Source organism: Nomascus leucogenys, chromosome 5 (genome assembly GCF_006542625.1).
Source record: "Nomascus leucogenys isolate Asia chromosome 5, Asia_NLE_v1, whole genome shotgun sequence".
Taxonomy (NCBI): domain Eukaryota; kingdom Metazoa; phylum Chordata; class Mammalia; order Primates; family Hylobatidae; genus Nomascus; species Nomascus leucogenys.
In genome coordinates this window covers 15,276,943-15,294,627 of record NC_044385.1, presented here as the reverse complement: position 1 = coordinate 15,294,627, position 17,685 = coordinate 15,276,943, and the positions used below count along the sequence as shown (strand labels likewise).

General features: G+C 39.6%; 1 non-coding gene across 1 annotated transcript; it reads right to left on the bottom strand.

The window, feature by feature from the left end:
- Positions 1 to 8,785: 8,785 nt before the first annotated feature.
- Positions 8,786 to 8,948, bottom strand: LOC115835343. Its single transcript, XR_004030326.1, has one exon. It is a non-coding gene; the product is annotated as a U1 spliceosomal RNA (small nuclear RNA).
- Between the last annotated feature and the right edge of the window lie 8,737 nt (positions 8,949 to 17,685).

The window sequence follows — 17,685 nt, the reverse complement described above, 5'->3', positions numbered from 1 at the left end:
TTTGGCTAATCATTGAAACACACAGCAATGTTTTCTCCTCTGAGATGCATTTGTTATTTGTACAACTAACTTACCACTTAGAATTCTGAGTCTTTAATTGCAATTATTTTTCATGTATCTGTAGTTTATTCCTTGCTTCTATGTTATAATTTAGAATTCTGAGTCTTTAATTGCAATTATTTTTCATGTATCTGTAGTTTATTTGTTGCTTCTATGTGATAATTTTGTGGCTAGGAATGCATTTAAAACGTCTTTTTATTCTCTAAATAATCTTCTAGAGGACTGTAGTGAACATCTATTAATTTTACCACCTAGAATCCATTCACTTTTCTTTAGCTATAACAGTTTACTGTAATTTTCCTCTGGGAAAGTTCCTCAATCACTTCTCTTGAGCATTGTGATTTGATGAGCTTAATCCCACCTCTAGTTTAAAACAGCAAGCATATTTACTCTTCCAGGAAGGGTAATTGGATGGCACATGATTTCACATCAGGAAATGTTTTAAAACTGTTCGGGGAGGAACATTCTCTTTTTTCCCACTGGGTCTGAATGATGAAGTATGTTGGAACCCATCTTGGAAGCAATCACAAGAGAGATTCTTCCCAAGGAGGAGCCAACACCAAAAAATAAAAACATAGAAACAGTCCTGGTCACGTTGAGTCTTACGTCATACATCTGAAAAGAGTTAATTCTTGGACTGTTAAATTGCATTAGCGAGTAAATTCATTTTTTAAAAAAAGACCATTTTAGATTTATAGGTCTCTCACTTGCAACCAGAATAATTCGTGTACACAGTAGGCATGTGATTAATGTTGCTTGTTAATTTGTACAAATTTCCTCTTTCTTTCCAGCCCTCTTAAAAAATATTGAAAGACCCTCTTGATTTAATTAAATGGAAAAACAAATCTGTGTCGTGATAAATGTTCTTTAGTTTTTCTGGATCAAACATCTCTGTTTGAAACACCAAAATTTACTGATTAATATACTGCTATTTCCAGGCCATTCTTGATGTATGGGAAACTTTCCCTATTATATTTACAAAAACAAATAAAGAATCTTTAATTTTTTTTTTTTGAGACAATCTCACACTGTTGCCCAGGCTGGAGAGCAGTGGCACAATCTTGGCTCACTGCAACCTCTGCCTCCCGGGTTCAAGCGATTCTCATGCCTCAGGTGCTTGAGTAGCTGGGACTACAAGCATCCACCACCACACCCAGCTAATTTTTTATATTTTAGTAGAGATGGGGTTTCACCATGTTGGCCAGGCTGGTTTTGAATTTCTGAGCTCAGGCAATTGGTCTGCCTGGGCCTCCCAAAGCACGAGGATTATAGGTGTGAGCCACCACGTCCGGCCCCAATTTTGTACTCATTTAAAATTAGAACGTATTTCTTTATTCTGAAGAAAGCATTTATTCTTCAGAATAAAAACCTGTAATCAAACAGGTCAATTTAGTTTAATGTTGTACCTAATAAAGGAGTTTAAAACCATTTAAAAAGTAGACATAATTTTCGAGAATTTAAGCATGACAAATACTTTTGTTTAAAATTAAATGATTCAGCCCAGTGCGGTGGCTCAGGCCTGTAATCCCAGCTCTTTGGGAGGGAGAAGCGCTTGAACTCAGGTGGCAGAGGTTGCAGTGAGCCATGATGGCGCCACTGCACTCCAGCCTGGGTGACAGAGTGAGACCCTGTCTCAATCAATCAATTAATCAATCAATAGAATGAAGTTATTCAGATGTATAAACAGAAAATGAAAATCACTTATAATCTCATTCCTAGAAATAATAGCTGATATTTCAAGGCGTATTGTTCTAAATACTTTCTATTCATAGATTTTTGTTAAATGTCAAAAAATAGAAATATCTTATTATTCTAATAATTATTTAATAACAGTGACAATAGTGTGGCAGTCTTTCCATGTCAACATAAATAAATATCATTTTTAATGACTGCTCAGTATTTCATTGTATGGATATACCATAGTATTTTTTAAAAACACGTCGCTTGTTTTTTTTTTTTTTTTTTTTTTTTTGAGACAGAGTCTCGCTCTGTCGCCCAGGCTGGAGTGCAGTGGCGCAATCTCGGCTCACTGCAAGCTCCGCCTCCCGGGTTCACGCCATTCTCCTGCCTCAGCCTCCCGAGTAGCTGGGACTACAGGCGCCCGCCACCACGCCCGGCTAATTTTTTGTATTTTTAGTAGAGAGGGGGTTTCACCGTGTAAGCCACGATGGTCTCGATCTCCTGACCTCGTGATCCGCCCGCCTCGGCCTCCCAAAGTGCTGGGATTACAAGCGTGAGCCACCGCGCCCAGCCATCAACACATCGCTTGTTGAAGAACATTCACATTGATTCTCTAACATTAGTATTATAAATGAGGTTAATAAATCATCACATATTTATATAATTTGTTTTTAGAATACTATCCAAGAACAGTAATAGCTGGCACATTTGAAAATTTAATACATATTGCCAAATTGTCTTCTAAAAAATTTGCACCTTCCAGCTTTCCATATAATTACAAACTCTGTGAATGAACATCCTTGTTTATTTTCATCCATCTATTAGACAATAAATGGTCCGACTTTGCTGGCTTAGTTTTAATTTCTTTGACAATTAATTAGTGAATCTTTTTTATGGGTGAACTATCAGTTTTTATGGCTGTGTAGAAAAGCACCCAAAAACTTAAGGCAACGATTCATTACTCCAAGGGTCAGCCAAGTGGTTCTGACCTGGCCTGTGTTGCCTGGGCTCACTAGTGAGTCTTTGCCTTGCTGCAGGCAGGCCAGATACTTTTGCTTCCAGAACTGGCTGTGAGCAAGCTGGGGCACCTTGGTTTTCTTCCACATGGCTCCCAGCGTCATCAGAAAAAGTCCAAGCTGGTTTAATGGTAGTGGCATGGTTCCAGGAGAATGAACAGAATGTGCAAAGCCTCTTGATACTATACTTGGAACTGGCACAATATCCCATGCGCCTCATTCTACTTGTCAAAGTAAGTCACAAGGCTAGTTAAGATACAACGTGTGGGGAAAAACACACACACACAAAACAAAAAACTACACCTCTGTTGCCAGGAGCTACAAACTCACACTGCAAAAGGGCATAGACGCAGGGAGAAGATAATTTGAGCTGTGTTTTCAAACCATTTACCAGCGTGTGTTTTCTTTAGATCAGTAGGTAGACCAAAAGTCTCATTAAGCACCTTTTTTTCCTAAAAAAAATTATTTCCACAGGTTATTGGAGAACAGTGGTGCTTGGTTACATGAATAAGTTCTATGGTGGTGATTTGTGATATTTTGGCACACCTATCACCCAAGCAGTATACACTGCACTCAATTTGTGATCTTTTATCCCTCACCTCCTTCCAACCCTTTTCCCCTGAGTCCCCAAAATCCATTGTGTCTTTCTTATGCCTTTGCATCCTCATAGCTTAGCCCACACACATGAGTGAGGACATATGATGTTTGTTTTTCCATTCTTGAGTTACTTCACTTAGAATAATAGCCTCCAATAATAGCCTCCAAACTCATCCAGGTCGTTGTGAATGCCATTAACTCATTCCTTTTTATGGCTGAGTAGTATTCCATTGTGTATGTGTGTGTATATGTGTGTGTATGTGTATCTATATCTATCTCACAGTTTATCCATTTATTGATTGATGGGATGGGCATTTGGGTTGGTTCCACGTTTTTGCAATTGCAAATTGTGCTGCTATAAACATGCATGCACAAGTATCTTTTTCATATAGTGACTTCTTTTCCTCTTGGTAGATACCCAGCAGTGAGATTGTTGGATCAAATGGTAGTTCTGCTTTTAGTTCTTTAAGGAATCTCCACACTGTTTTCCATAGTGATTGTACTAGTTTACATTCCCACCAACAGTGTAGGAGTGTTCCCTGTTCACTGCATCCATGCCAACATCTATTATTTATTTATTTATTTATTTATTTATTTATTTGTTTTGTTTTGTTTTTGAGACAGAGTCTTGCTCTGTTGCCCAGACTGGAGTGCAGTGGCACAATCTCGTCTCACTGCAACCTCCACCTCCCAGGTTCAAGCGATTCTCCTTCCTCAGCCTCCTGAGTAGCTGGAATTACAGGCATGCACCACCATGCCTGGCTAATTTTTGTATTTTTTAGTAGAGACAGGACAGAGTTTCACCATATTGGTCAGGCTAGTCTCAAATTCCTGACATCAGGTGATCCACCCACCTCGGCCTCCCAAAGTGCTGGGATTACAGGTGTGGGCCACCATGCCAGGCCTATTTTTTGATTTTTTGGTTATGGCCATTCTTGCAGGAGTAAGGTGGTATCGCATGGTGGTTTTGATTTGCATTTCCTTAATTATTAGTGATGTCGAGCATTTTTTCATATGTTTGTTGGCCATTTGTATATCCTCTTTTGAGAAATGTCTATTCATGTCCTTAGCCCACTTTTTGATGGGACTGTTTGGTTTTTTCCTGCTAATTTGTTTGAGTTCATTGTAGATTCTGGGTATTAGTCCTTTGTCAGGTATATGGATTGTGAAGATTTTCTCCCACTCTGTGGGTTGTCTGTTTACTCTGCTGACTGTTCCTTTTGCCGTGCAAATGCTCTTTGGTTTAATTAAGTCCAAACTATTTATCTTTGTTTTTATTGCATTTGCTTAAATGGGTTCTTGGTCATGAAATCCTTGCCTAAGCCAATGTCTAGAAGAGTTTTTCCAATGTTGTCTCTAGAAGTTTTATAGTTTCAGGTCTTAGATTTAAGTTCCTGATCCATCTTGAGTTGATTTTCGTATAACCTAACAGATGAGGATCCAGTTTCATTCTTCTACATGTGACTTGCCATTTATCCCAGCACCATTTGTTGAATACGGTGTCTTTCCCCCACTTTATGCTTTATGTTTTTGTTTACTTTGTTGAACATCAGTTGGCTGTTAAGTATTAGGGTTTATTTCTTGGTTCTCTATTCTGTTCCATTGGTCTATGTGCCTATTTTTATGCCCGTACGATACTGTTTTGGTGACTATGGCCTTATAGCATACTTTGAAATCAGGTAATGTGATGTCTCCAGATTTGTTCTTTTTGCTTAATCTTGCTTTGGCTGTGCGGGCTCTTTTTTGGTTCCATATGAATTTTAGGATTTGTTTTTCTAATTCTGTGAAGAACGATAGTGATATTTTGAGGGGAATTGCATTGAATTTCTAGATTGCTTTTGGCAGTATGGTCCGTTTCACACTATTGATTCTACCTATCCACGAGCATGAGCTTGGGGTGTGTTTCCATTTGTTTGTATTGTCTATGATTTCTTTCAGCAGTGTTTTGTAGTTTTCCTTAAAGATGCCCACTGTCACCACTCCTCTTCAACATAGTACTAGAAGTCCTAGCCAGAGCAATCAGACAAGAGAAAGAAAAAAAGGGCATCCAAATTGGTAAAGAGGAAGTCAAACTGTTGCTGTTTGCCGATGATATGGTTGTTTAGCTAGAAAACCCTAAAGGCTCCTTCAGAAAGCTCCTGGAACTGATAAAAGAATTCTGCAAAGTTTCTGGTTACAAAATCAATGTACACAAATCAGTAGCTCTTCTATACACCAACAGCGACCAAGCTGAGAATCAAATCAACAACTCAGGCCAGGCATTGTCTCTCATGCCTGTAATCTCAGTACTTTGGGAGGCTGAGGTGAGCAGATCACCTGAGGTCAGGAGTTTGAGACCAGTCTGGCCAACACGGTGAAACCCTGTCTCTACAAAAAATACAAAAATTAGCTGGGCTGTGATGGCGTGCCTGTAATCACAGCTACTTGGGAGGCTGAGGCAGGAGAATCACTTGAACCCGGGAGGCAGAGGTTGCAGTGAGCTGAGATCATGCCACTGCACTCCAGCCTGGGTAACAGAGCGAGGCTCCATCTCAAAACAACAAGAACAAAAAAACAACAAAAAAACCCCCACAAAAATCAGTAACTCAACCCGTTTTACAATAGCTGCAAAAAAAAAAATAAAATAGGAATATACCTAATCATTAAGCACTTTGGAAACAAATTAATATTTTGGAAGGTATTCAGATTTTTTTCCTCTATGTGAAAGGTAAGTCATGATAAATTTATCTCTTCTTTTGTCTCTTGGGTCAAGAAAAGCACTAATTTAATGTGTTCTATTAGCTGTATCTTTTTTTCTGTCACCCCAGTTTTCATTTCAGGTTAATTGAAGTATGGGTTTTCCAAATTGGTTTTTGCTTAGGCTCACTAAAGTTGATCCATTAGCTGTGAATTTCTTTCTATACATACTTTGAAAGCTAGAATTACTGAAAAGAGTAATTTTTTCCATTTAAAGGTACTTTGCTTATTATTTCCCAGGTTCTGATAGCAATATACTGCTCAGTGGGAAAAGATTTCTCCTGTGATTGAATGTTCCTATCACTGTGTTTAGGAAATTTCTTTCAAATTTTTCTCTTAATATTTTTCTAGTGCTGAGATCCTGCGGTTTGAAGGACTTTTATTTCAGAGACATAGGCCATGCTTAGTGGAGACTCATTCAGAATGGAAACAAAGCTTAGATGCTGATTATCCAAATACCCTATTTTGAATATGAGACTCTTTTTACTGAAAGGACAATTTGGAGAGATATATGGTCAAATGACTAGGCCAAACTTATCTATATTAATTTCCTGAACAATGTAGGTAAATTGCACATTTTAAAATATTCCAGCATCTCGAAACATGGCACCTACTCTCAATATTTCTAATAATCATTCACTTGTTCAGCACATATACAGCACTTAACCACAGGAATGCTTTGTAAAAGTCTAGGGGAACATGAGAAATAAGTCAGACACAGTCCCTGTTGTCCCTGTTTACAATCTACTGTGAGACACAGATAATTAAGGAGGTGATTATAATCATGTGGGAAAAGCAGTTCTTCCTGTAGATTCAGACAAGAGATTCCAGATTTTCAAGGGATCTACATCTCAAACCCAAAGAAGTAAATCCCTCAAAGCATAATGGGGCAGGGCAAGATGGCTCAAGACTGTAATCCCAGCACTTTGGTAGGCCGAGGCAGGTGGATCACCTGAGCTCAGGAGTTCGAGACCAGCCTGGTCAACATGGTGACCAGGTCTCTACTAAAAATACAAAAATTAGCTGGGCCTGGTGGTACACACCTGCAATTCCAGCTACTCAGGAGGCTGAGGCAGGAGAATTGCTTGAACCTGGGAGGCAGAGGTTGCAGTGAGCCGAGATTGCACCACTGCACTCCAGCCTGGGCAACAGAGCAAGACTCTGTCTCAAGAAAAAAAAACAAAAAAGAAAAGAGAAAATAAATTGAACTCAGGTAAGGAGAGATGATATGCAAAAGGATTATTGCAACAAGGGTGGGGAGACTCTTACTCTAGGAAAGGAAACTGCAGCATTAGGGAAGGAGACTATAGCAATGCAGAGAGTACCATAACCATGAGATCAGTATGCATCTCTGAGGCGAGCAGAAAAAGGTCTTTCTTTCATATGGAGTAGAGAAGGCTACCAAGAACCATGTGGGGGAGTGGGATGAGGCAGTGGCATGATCAAACAGTGGCTCAGCCTCTGTTCGTGGCCATTGCATTCTCTGGAGCAGGTCTTATAGAGAGGCTGTTCTGCATTCCTACATGCAAGAAAGGACCAAAGTCCAGGGGCCTGGGGGAAGGTGAGGAGCCTGAGCAGAGTTTGGTCAAGTCACATTGATGGCATTTTGTCCACACTGGCCAGTGGGAACCAATGGCTAATCATTCAGGAGACACAGAATGGTAATTGGAAGGTCCGTGTCTGACCTTGTCATAGGTAAACAAGGAGGTCATCGGTGGGTTTTATCTAAATCTTATGGTGAAAGGGAATTCCTTTCAAGAAGTCATTTTTTGGAACACTGAAAGTGTGTGTTGGGAAGGGGTAGTTTTGTAATCTCCCCTGTTTTCAAGAGGCACAGGACTTGGGGAAAGTTCAGTATCACCAGTGCCTCTGACACAAAGTCACCTATAACCTTGAACACCAGGTGTTAGGATGAATGGAGTCCATGGTAAGTGCCACGACAGAAAGCCATCAGCCAGTAGTGTTGACATTACATGGAGTCTTGCTAAAAATGCAGATTCTCAGACCTGTTGAATCAGAATCTTCATTTACAGTTGAGTCCTGGGATGATCCATCCACAGGTGAAAGTTTTTGAAGTGCGGATCTGGGGAACTCAGGAAAGCATGCTAGAAGAAATGATCCCCTAGTTAACTAATTCTCTTTCTCTGGTAATGCTCTGATTTGAGTGTTCACACATTAATTCATTTATAAAAACTAATTGTTTTTCCAAGAAAGTTGTATTAGTATTTACATGTTTTAGTTATATATTGCTCTGTAAACGACCCCTGAATTTAGTGGCTTAAAACAACAACAGGCATTTATTATTCTCACAGTTTCTATGGGTCAAGAATTTAGGTACAGCTTAGTTGGGTAGTTTGCAGTCAAGACATCAGTCATGGCTGAAGTCAACTGAAGACTTGGCTGCAGCTAGAGGACTCAAGGTGGTCCACTCCCATAGCTGGCAAGTTAGTTCTTCTCCGTGCTAGGCTCTCTATCCTGGGGCTTCTCCATAGGGCTGCTTGGGTGTCCTCACAACATGGCGACTAGCCTACCCAAGAGAAAGAGCCAGAGGAAAGCTATCCTTTTTATGACATAGCCTTGGATGTCACATGGAATTACTTCCAACACAATGTATTCATTAGAAGCAAGTTATTAAGTCCAGCCCATTTTGGGAGAATGGACAGAATTAGGCTCCAACTTTTCTTTTTTTTTTTTAACAAGGGAAAGCATGAACGCAGTCTCCCACTGCTACACATTATGCAATTGAGTTTCCTACATTTGAGGAAATTGCAGGGGTCAGCACATTTGGAGTGCAATGGATGAGCCTGCCCTGGGAAAACCACCTTTGTGATCATGGTATCTCCCCTGCCAGATAAATATAGGCTCCAACTTTTAAAGGAAAGAATGTCAGTGGAGTTCCGGACATTATACAGCATTGTACAGGTGGGCTTTGTAAAAGTCAATGATGTTTATCAATTTAATTTATTTGACATTTTGCTGCTGAAGACAGATAACTGATTCTGTTTTTCAGTCTCCAAAACTTACAAGAGCATGCTTCATGCTATTTTAACAAGACAGAAAATTTCAATTATCAGAATACTTTTTGAGAAAACTGTAATTGTTGGTGAAAGTCCATAATTCAAAGGTGGTAAGATAGAACTTTCGTGGGTGACAAGAGGATGACTTTGCAGTTTGCTTTGTGGCAGCATGTGGAGGTGGGAGGCACAAGAAAGAAACATAAAGAGCGGAGGGTAGAAGCCAAGAGATAGTGGAAAATCACGTGTTCTGTCCTGGTACTCCTCGCTGCTCTCCGGATTTTTAGTAAAGTTGTTGAGCTCATGTAATGTACAAGGCGAGTGGTGCTTTTTTTCAGACTGTGATGGGGCTAGGCTCTATATCTGGACTGAGTCAAACCAAACTAAGAAACACATGCAGATATGGAAGACCAACAGAGAGAAGCAAGCGGAAGTAAAGTCAGAGGAGTTTGCAGAATGGGGGTGAGAGATAAGGTGGACCATGGTGGGTGGTGAAGGAAGCCTCTCAAAGGCCATGGAGTAGAGGACTGCAGTCATTTTTAGCTAGGTCTCCAAGGGACAGAGGGACCTTAGTTGACATGTGGATGGCACTTGATTTCTGGCAATTTTTCTCTTTTGCTGAGTAAACGGCATGATCAGAATATTATTTACTGAATTTCAGCTTTTGATGCTGACTATTTTAAAATAACGTTAGAAAGTAACTATGAAAAATATCTCAAGTTAGAAGAAAATTTTTATTCATTTATTTACGTTTGGAGTGGCAAGGCATAGAGCTTGAAATGTAATTTCACTTACCAGTAACATGTTTACATTGCTGCCTTAATGCTCCCTCTGGAATCAGAATAATCTCCAGCATTTAGGGACCTCCTAGTTTGTAAATGCTGTGGCCCTTTTTTTTTCTGTTTCAGAAGCACACTCTTTTAATCTTACAAAATCCTGGCCAGGAATGAATGAATGATCTAAAACAAATGGTCAACGTGACCTTTTATCTTGCTTAATAGTTTGAAAATCTGTTTTGTGAAGCTAAAAGCAAAATGACTTTCCTCAAAAAGCTTTTCCTGTATTTGGGGTTATAAACACATATTTTTGAGAATACAGTACATTTCCCTGAATTTCATCTTCTAAAGGCTTAAATAATTTTCATAGTAAAACAAAATTGCCTCAAGTGCTATTACCTCCCTCTCCTAGACACCCATTAATATAAAATAAAACTAATCTATAATAAATGCTTGTTCTAAGAATGCTCGGCAGAAGCCAGGTATAATTTAACATTCTGTACAGCATTCGGTGATGAAGGACACACTATTATTGTTTTGAAGCATTGCAGAAATTCTTTTTAAGCAAATCTGAGCTTTTAAAACTGAAGCTTAGAATTTTGCTCAGCCCGTTTCGTTTCTTAAGTCCCAGATATTGGGCATCTACAAACTCAAAATTGATAGAGTTAGGCATACAGAGACAGAATGTTTCTAGTTTATAAATAAAAGCAAGTTTTGCTCAACCCAATAAGAGCACTCCTAAAAAAAATTAGTAAAGGAAATAAATAAAAATGTATAATAAATTATTCAGTAAAACCAAATCTAATGCATCCAAAGAGTTCACAGTCTAAATTCCTGGAGGGAAGAGTTGGGTGGTGGGCTATAAATCTCAAATGATTTTATTTCTTCCAATCCCTGTGTTCATCTGTGCTTTGCCAAATTCTCCTTTCATGCTTCTTAATGACCTTTCAGCCCCCTTTCATAAGTGGTCCGGCTGAACATTTTGATCTTATCACCAACTTACTGCTCCAACCCATAATGGAAGCCAATCTCTCCCTTTTTCTGGCACCAGTAGTCTCTGTAGGTAACTGTTCTAGAATAGAGGTCAGAAAATGTTTTTTGTAAAGGAATGGTTAGTAAACATTTTCAGCTTTGTGAGGCATATGGTCTCTGTTTTGACTATTCAGCTTTGAAGTTATAGTGAGAAAGCAGCCACAAACAATATGAAAATGAATGGGCATGGCTGTGTTCCAATAAAACTTTACACTTGATCTTAGCCAAAAGGCCGAGAAGCGATTCCAATGAAACTTTATTTACAAAAATAGATGGTGGGCTGGATTTGGCCCACAGACTTATGTGAAAGTTGTCAGAATCAAAATAGAGTCACTTCTGACAACTGGAACTGGGAAAGGTCATAATGGCGGGGGTTCTCATGCTTGTATGCCTGATAATAAGAACTATCACAAACAAACTCTGCAAAAAAGCACAACCTTGCACAAAGGCCACCAAAATCTTACAAAGAAAATACTTCTGCAAGGACATCTGTCCAGCAACTGCTTGTCCAACCTTGGACTGACACCACCGTTGTTATTGATCCTTACAGCCGAGGATAATTGATTCAAAACAACTTATGTAATTCTTTTCATTTTGTCTTCAAAAACTGTCCCTTGCCTCAACCTTCCTGAGGATCTGCATAGTTTACTCTGGCACGTGTATTTCCATTGCAAAGCCATTCCCAAGTAAGTATCATTTGCTTTTAGAGTTTCCTTCTCAGTCTGTTATGAAGGTTTGACGCTGCATGTCCTACAGCATGTCCCCATTTGGTTTGACATAGGAGCTGGAGGAACTATTCCACAGTGAGGAGAGGGAGAAAGCCCAGCTGTCTTCACGAAGCCATGGATGTTTCTCCTCTCTCTCCCATCATCCTCCTCCTCATCCCACTCTGAGTTTTCTGCTCATGTTGATCGTGGAGGAGCACGGTAGAATGGAGGTTCAGTGAGGGGGGCAGAATTGATTGGAATATCTCTCAGAGAGCCCTCCTGTAGATGACACCAGCTCCACTGTTTGCAATTCTTTGGGAATGCGGGGAAGTGGAGGCTCCTTTCTGTCAGTTTTAGACCCAAGTCTTGAGCATAAAAAGAGCCCTGCTCTACCTTCTGTGACACTCTTTACCACCGTGTTTTATTCCGTGGGTCAGTGATTGTAAGGATGGATACAGTTCAGGAATATAGAAATACAGTAGTAGTTCATCAGTGACAGCTGTTCGTTGACATTGTCCCAATCTCCATCTGTCACATTCTTGACAAAATTCCAGAACTTTCTACATATTCTAGTGTTGCCTAAAATACGAAGTGTTTAAAAATGTAGTTCATATTTCTTTTGCTTTATTGAGATAGAGGTTTTTTGTTGTTGTTGTTGTTGTTGTTGTTGTTGTCCTTTTGTTTGTTTGTTTAATTTTTGCATGTTTTCAGTTAACTTTAGCTTTCCAGGCTGGAGTACAGTGGCACAATCATAGCTCACTACAGCTTTGATCTCCCAGGCTCAAATGATCCTGCTGTCTTAGCCTCCCTAGTAGCTGGGACTATGCCACCATGCCTGGCTAAGATTTTTGAGATGAGGTCTCACTGTATTGCCCAAGCTGGTCTCAAACTCCTGGGCTCAAGCAATCCTCCCATCTCTGCAAGCTCTGAGATTACAAGTGTGAGCCACCACACCCAGCTGGCTTGACATTTTTGAGTCTCCTATCCCTTCTGACCCTTAGTGAGCATTCTTCTCTTCCTTAATCCTGTTTTATTTCAAATACTTTATTTTTATGGCCTCCATAATAACACCTATTAGACTACTTTTGTGACTGTACTTTCTCTAAAGGCATATTTTCCCATCAGCCTAAGAATAACTTCCTTTAGAAATGATTCTTTCCCTTCTCCTGTCTCACTTGGATGTATCCCATGGCCTCACCTGCTGACCCTGGCTGCTCTGCTCTCCTCCTTCACTTAAATGAATTTTCAGCTCCTGCTATGAGCCACACTGTTCCACATCCTGGAGCTACAAAGATGTAGCTTCTGCCTTCAAGGAGCTCACAGTGCAGAGAAGTGAGAAGACAAACATAAAAACAAGCCAGTGACACCAGGGGCAATTCCCTCTCTTTGGTGGACTGTAGACACTCCTGTCTGTAAACTGGGGACACTCTTAGTCATATGGGAAAGGTTCGGGCTGTGGTACATTTTTGCACTCCAGGACAAGGACAGAGGAGTGGCACCTCTAAAACCTGGAGGCTGAGCCAAGGTACTGTTAACCTGTAGCTCGTGGTTCAAACCATTCATACCATGGTCATGAAATGTACTCACCCTCCCACCCCACCAAAAGGGCAGAGCTCTCTTGCTATGGGGCTATGCTGCCCCTGTTGGGCCCACTGCAATGAAGAATTTAAATGGAAAATGATCAGGGTCGTGTTGTTCCTAACAGATTCCAGATTCTTCTGATTACCCTATACTACATCTTATGGGGGAAAAACCCAAAGATCCTGCCTTCAAATTGCATATGGTCTGTTTAGTAGAAAGAATAGTCAGGAGACACAGAGAAGAAACAACCAAATAATTTTTGTAGAACAACATATCAGCCAGCACAAATTAGTCTAGCAGAGTGCCCACTGAGAGAACACAGAAGATGAGAGAATAAACAAAGATGGTCGTGGTTGCCTTCCAAAGGAGGAGAGTTTTGAGAATTTAATTTGTTTCCAATCTTTGCTATTATAAGGTATATATTATGATGAACCTGTTGATTCATAAATCTCTTACTATATTTTGGATAATTTTCTCAGGACAAATGCTCCCAAATAGAATTACTAAGTTAAATGGATATCAAGGAAATAAACATTTTTTAAGAGATTTTGATATATTGCCAGATAGATTCCAATTGCTGTCTAGAAAGATTATATAAATGTATGTTCCTCACCCCCAGCAGTGTATAAGAGTATCCATCTCACACAAACTTGGAAGCATCAATAATTATGATTTTTTAAGATCTGTAATATAGCAAGTGAAAATATCTAATTTTTTTCTTTGCATTTCCTTTGTACTAGTGATGTTGAACATTTTATCATATGTTTATGAGTCATCGTTGTATCCTCTTTTACCAACTAGCTGTCTTTTTTGTCTTTTGCTCCATGGGTCCTCTGTAGATGAGTTATATAATAGCAGTAGAACAGCATCCAAATCAATATGCTAGGTTATTTTGTAACTTTAGACTGATAACGGCATTCACAGTTGAAAGGTGTGGTTCTTAATACAGCTCAAGGAAGTTATGTCCAGATAAACACTCTCAGGTCAGGAAACAATTCTCTAAGGAGTATGTTAGAGTTCTACTAGAAACACAGCGAGGGTTACAAGTATCAGCTGCTGCCTGAGGTATGTATATATGTTATCCCCAATTTTGATCAAAACATTTGATGAATAAAGGGGAACAACAATGAGATACCATCTCACATCAGTTAGAATGGCTATTATTAAAAAGTAAAAAAATAACAGATGTTGCACGGTTGCAGAGAAAAGGGACTGCTTATACACTGTTGGGGGGGAATGAAAATTAGTTTAGTGCCCTGTGGAAAACAGCTTGGAGATTTCTTAAAGAACTAAACACAGAATTGCCATTCCACCCAGCAATTCAACGTTACTAGGTATAGCCCCAGAAGAAAATAAATTGTTCTACCAAAACGATAACTGCACTTGTTGGCCGGGCTAGGTGGCTCACACCTGTAATCCCAGCACTTTGGGAGGCTGAGGCAGGTGGATCATGAGGTCAGGAGTTCGAGACCAGCCTGGCCAAGATGGTGAAACCCTGTTTCTATTAAAAATACAAAAATTAGCTGGGGGTGGCGGCACGTGCCTGTAGTCCCAGCCACTCGAAAGGCTGAGGCAGAAGAATTGCTTGAACCCGGGAGGCGAAGATTGCAGTGAGCCAAGATAGCACCACTGCACTCCAGCCTGGGCAACAGGGTGAGACTCTGTCTCAAAAAAAAAAAAAAAATGATACTTCCACTTGTATGTTCACTGCAGCACTACTCACAATGCAAAGAAATGGACTCAACCTAGATGCCCATCAATGGTGTATTGGATAAAGAAAATGTGGTACATATGCAATATGGAATACAATGCAGCCATTAAAAAGAATGAGATCATATTATTTGCAGCAACATGGATGCAGCTGGAGGCCATAATCCTAGGTGAATTATAGAGAAAACGGAAAACCAAATACTCCAACATGTTCTCACTTATAAGTGGGAGCTGAACATCAGGTATGCACAGACACAAAGATGGGAACAATAAACACTGGGGATTCCAAAAGAGTGGAAGGAGGTGGGGGCAAGGGTTGAAAAACTACCTATTGGGTACTATGTTCACTTGGACACTAGAAACCCAAACCTCAGCATCACATAATATACTCATGTAACAAGCCTGTACATGTACTCCCTTAATCTAAATTTTATAAAGTAAAAAAAAAAAAAAAAAAAAAGACTAGTAGAATCAACAAAGTGCATTCTAGTATAAAATGATACAGGTCTGTATGCAGTTGTGGTTGAGCTCATCTTGCAATCTCAATTTGGAGGAAAAAAAGGAAGAATTTGGAATTGATTTCTTAACCTCATAACATATTAAAACTGGGTACATTTTTACAAACTTAGCTTCCTGCCAAATCTTGAAATTAGCCTAGATTAACAATTAAGTTAGTTTTCTAGATATTTAGATTTTCCCATTGAAGATATACAGATGTGATAAATATTTATTTTTTATTTTGTAGAACAAAGGAAGAAAAATGTGTTTGGATTACCAGATCCCTGACCCTCTGTGTTTGCTGTTGTTGATTATTAAGGCATTTTCATATAGGCTTAGATTATTTAAATATCACAGCTATATGCATAAGTATCAGTCATAGTTCTGCTTTTTTCTTATTAATAATTTTTAATTAAAATAAATATAGAATTTAGCATGAAAAAACAAAAGTACATAGAGTCTAGGCAGAAAATATCTCTAAGGGTCATGAAATGTGACATTGTAGAAGCAAATCTAACACACACAAAAATGAGTATGTGGGAATGAGTTTTAGAATATGGCATATGATTCAGGTTCTTCTTCTGACTTTGTCTGATGGGGTGACATCAAAAGGTGATCATTTTAATATTTCATCATCTCTGCATTTATTTTGTTTTGTATATTTTAACAAGTGCTTTCAGGCTGCAGGTATCTGTTGGAAACATTTAGCTCTCTTCCAGCTAAATGAATAAGTAATGATGCTATGCCCTTTGCATTCAAATGAAAGGTTATAAACCACTCTCAGTAGGGTCTGGCTTTGAGTCATTTGGCCAAGGAAAATGACAGATTCTAATGTGGAACACTTCATACTGTCTTTGAAAAACCCATGAATGCCAAGAAAGTGGCTCAGGTTTTACCATGGAGGAGGGCTCTGTGTGATGCAGGAAAGGCTGTGAGAAAGGACAAAGAGATTCGGGCTCATGGTCATCTGTATTGGCTCCATTTCCAATGTGTTCTAATATTGGAATCCTGTGCAAAGTTTGTTTGAAAATAGATATATGATTTTGCAAAAAAAAAAAAAATTGGGGGGGGTGGGTGGGTGTGGTGGCTCACGCCTGTAATCCCAGCACTTTGGGAGGCCAAGGCAAGCAGATCACCAGAGATTAGGTGCTGGGAACAGGCCCTCCAAATCTGGCCATAAACAGGCCCCAAAACTGGCCATAAACAAAATCTCTGCAGCACTGTGACATGCTGCTGATGGCTATGACACCTACGGTGAAGGTTGTTGGTTTACTGGAATGAGGTCAAGGAACGCCTGGCCCACCCTGGGTGGAAAACCGCTTAAGGCATTCCTGAACCACAAACAATAGCATGAGCAATCTGTGCCTTAAGGACAAGCTCCTGCTGCAGATAACTAGCCAGAGCCCATTCCTTTGTTTCCCATTTTAGTTAATCTGTAATCTATAGAAGCAATGCTTATCACTGGTTTGCTGTCAATATATATGTGGGTAAAACTCTGTTCTTGGATCTCAGCTCTGAAGGCTGTCAACCCCCTGAATCCTGCTCTGCCCTCTATATTTCTCTGTGTGTGTCTTTAATTCCTCTAGTGATGCTGGGTTAGGATCTCCACGACCAAGCTGGTCTCGGCAATCAGGAGTTCCAGGACAGCCTGTCCAACATGGTGAAACCCCATACCTACTAAAAATTAAAAAAAAAAAAAATTAGCTGGGCATGGTGGTGTGCGCCTGTAATCCCAGCTACTTTGGAGACTGAGGCAAGAGAATCGCTTGAACCAAGGAGGTGGAGGTTGCAGTGAGCCAAGATCCTGCCATTGCACTCCATCCTGGGTGACAGAGTAAGACTCCATCTCAAAAAAAAATTTTTCTTTTTTTTTGCAAACTACACCTCTTATTCCATAATCTGCATTCCACTGTATAGACATACCATCATTTATCCAGTCTCCTGTTTATGTACATTTGGGCTGCTTCCAACTTTTCAGTATTATAAATATATCTTCTTTGAACTTTGTTGTATAAGTCATCTTGTGGACATATTTCTTCTTTTCCGTTAGGTCAGACTTGATGGGTCAAAAGGGGAGTCTATGTTTAAGTTTATAAGACATTGTCAAAATATTTTCCAAATTGATTGTACCATTTTAGAGTCTCATTTGCAATGCATTAGAGTTTCAGTTGCTCCACGGTCTTACAGTATTTGGGGTTTTGTGGTAGCTCATTGGCAGGTTTTGATTTGCATTTCCCTGAGGCTTAATGATGTTAATTATATCTTAATGAGTTTATCG